The 2,104-nt window shown below is 43.7% G+C and overlaps 1 pseudogene; it reads left to right on the top strand.

The window, feature by feature from the left end:
• The first annotated feature begins 1,625 nt into the window (after window positions 1–1,625).
• Window positions 1,626–2,104, top strand: LOC134368977 (ADP-ribosylation factor 1-like; annotated as a pseudogene).

Below are 2,104 nucleotides of genomic sequence, written 5' to 3'. Positions count from 1 at the left end.
GTGCATTATCTCTCACAGTACATCTCTGCTCTTAATTTCCAGTCCTTACCTCTCTCTTTCCTCCCTCTCTGCTCTCAATCTGTTATGAGAGAAAAACTTAGGGCCTTTTGTTAACCATTATTTTATCCCCCACTTCTGTGAGACCATTGTCCCCCGCCAGGTTCCACATAAGAGGGAGACCATGAAATATTTGCTTTTCTGTGACTGGCTTGCTTCACTTAACACAGTGGTCACCAGTTCCAACCACGTTCCTGCAAATGGCAGGATTTCTTTTTTTTTTTTTAATAGCTGAATAGTTTCCATTGTGTATATATACTATGTTTTTGTTTCTGTTTTGGTTTTTTAATCCATTCATCTGTTGATGAGTGTTTAGGTTAATTCCATCTCATGGCTATTGTGAATAGTGTTACAGTGTACCTGGGTGTCTCTTCAATATATTGATTTCATTTCCTTTCAGTATATACCCAGAGGTGGTATTAGTAGGTAATAAGGTAGTTCAACTTTTAGTGTTTTGAGGAAACTCCATACTGTTTTCCACAGTGGTTGTATCAATTTACATTCACATCAACAATATAGAAGAGTTCCCTTAACTCTGTGCTGTAGATTGGATGTCCCCCAAACTCACTGAGGCTTGGTGCCCACTGTAACAGTGTTAAAAGTATGGGGAATCTGATTACAGTATTTAAAAGGTGGGGCCTTGAATAGGTGATTCAGTTCTGATGACTATACCTTTGTGTGAGGAAAATGGAGTCAGTATAGTCAGGTCCCCTCACCTCACATCTGGCTGGGTATGATTAAGCACATCCATTGTAAACAAGTTATATAAGAGTGATGTAACTGCACATGTGCAACCATGTACTCCTTGGATCATTACCATTATTGTGTACTTTCAGTATAAGAGACAGTGGTTCTGAACTGCCGGCCAACAGACCTCACATCAGAATAAAGCATATCCATCGTCTTATTAGCCACCAGAATCTTTCTTCAACTACCTAACTCATGACCTGCACAGGAAGCAGCAGAGTGATCTGTGATCCAGCCTGACAGGAGCTTTCTCAAACAAATCAGATTAGAACCACCATATGATTCAGCAGTCCCACTTCTGGGTATGTATCCAAGGGAATGGAAGTCATTATGTCCAGGAGATACCTGCAATAATGCCCTTGCAGCAACATGGATGTACCTGGAGAAAATTATGTTGAGTGAAACACGCCAGACACAGGAAGTCAAATACTGCATGTCCTAATTCATAACTGGGTGGAATGAAAAAGAAAAGAAAAGAAAAGAAAAGAAAAAGAAGGAAGGAAGGAAGGGAAGGAAGGGAAGGAAGGGAAGGAAGGGAAGGAAGGGAAGGAAGGGAAGGAAGGGAGGAAGGGAAGGGAAGGGAAGGGAAGGGAAGGGAAGGGAAGGGAAGGGAAGGGGAAGGAAGGAAGGAAGGAAGGAAGGAAGGAAGGAAGGAAGGAAGGAAGGAAGGAAGGAAGGAAGGAAGGAAGGAAGGAAGGAAGGAAGGAAGGAAGGAAGGAAGGAAGGAAAAGGAGGAGGGGAAGAAGGGAGAAGCAAGCCTGGTTCAGTGCAGCAACCACAGAAGTTTCTCTGGCCAATATTGCTTCCACCCCTTCACAAGAATGGGGAATAGACTTGTGAACTTCTTTAAGGGCCTTTTTCTGACAAACAAGAAATGTGCACCCTTATGGTGGGTCTGGATGCTCGCAGGAAGACGATGATTCTGTACAAACTGATGCTTGGTGAAGTTGTGACTACCTTTCCAACCATACGTTTCAACATGGAGACCATAGAGTACAAGTACAATACCACTGTGGTGCCATTACTTCCAGAACACACAAGATCTTTGCAGTGGACAGCAATGGCCAGGAGATTGCAAATGAGGCCTACAAGGAGCTTGTGGATACAGTCTTTCTTATGTTTGCCAACAAGCAGGACCTCCCCGAAGCCACTAACTCAGCCAAAATCACAGACAAGCTGAGACTGCACTCCGCATCACAGGAACTGGTACATTCAGGCCAGCTGTGCCACCAGTGTGGATGGGCTTTATGAAGGACTGGACTGGCTGTCCAATCAGCTCCTTACCCAGAAGTTAACATGA

Source organism: Cynocephalus volans, chromosome Y (genome assembly GCF_027409185.1).
Source record: "Cynocephalus volans isolate mCynVol1 chromosome Y, mCynVol1.pri, whole genome shotgun sequence".
In the NCBI taxonomy this organism is placed as follows: Eukaryota; Metazoa; Chordata; class Mammalia; order Dermoptera; family Cynocephalidae; genus Cynocephalus; species Cynocephalus volans.
Note: the sequence above shows the minus strand (reverse complement) of the source record. Positions and strands in the feature narration are given on the sequence as shown.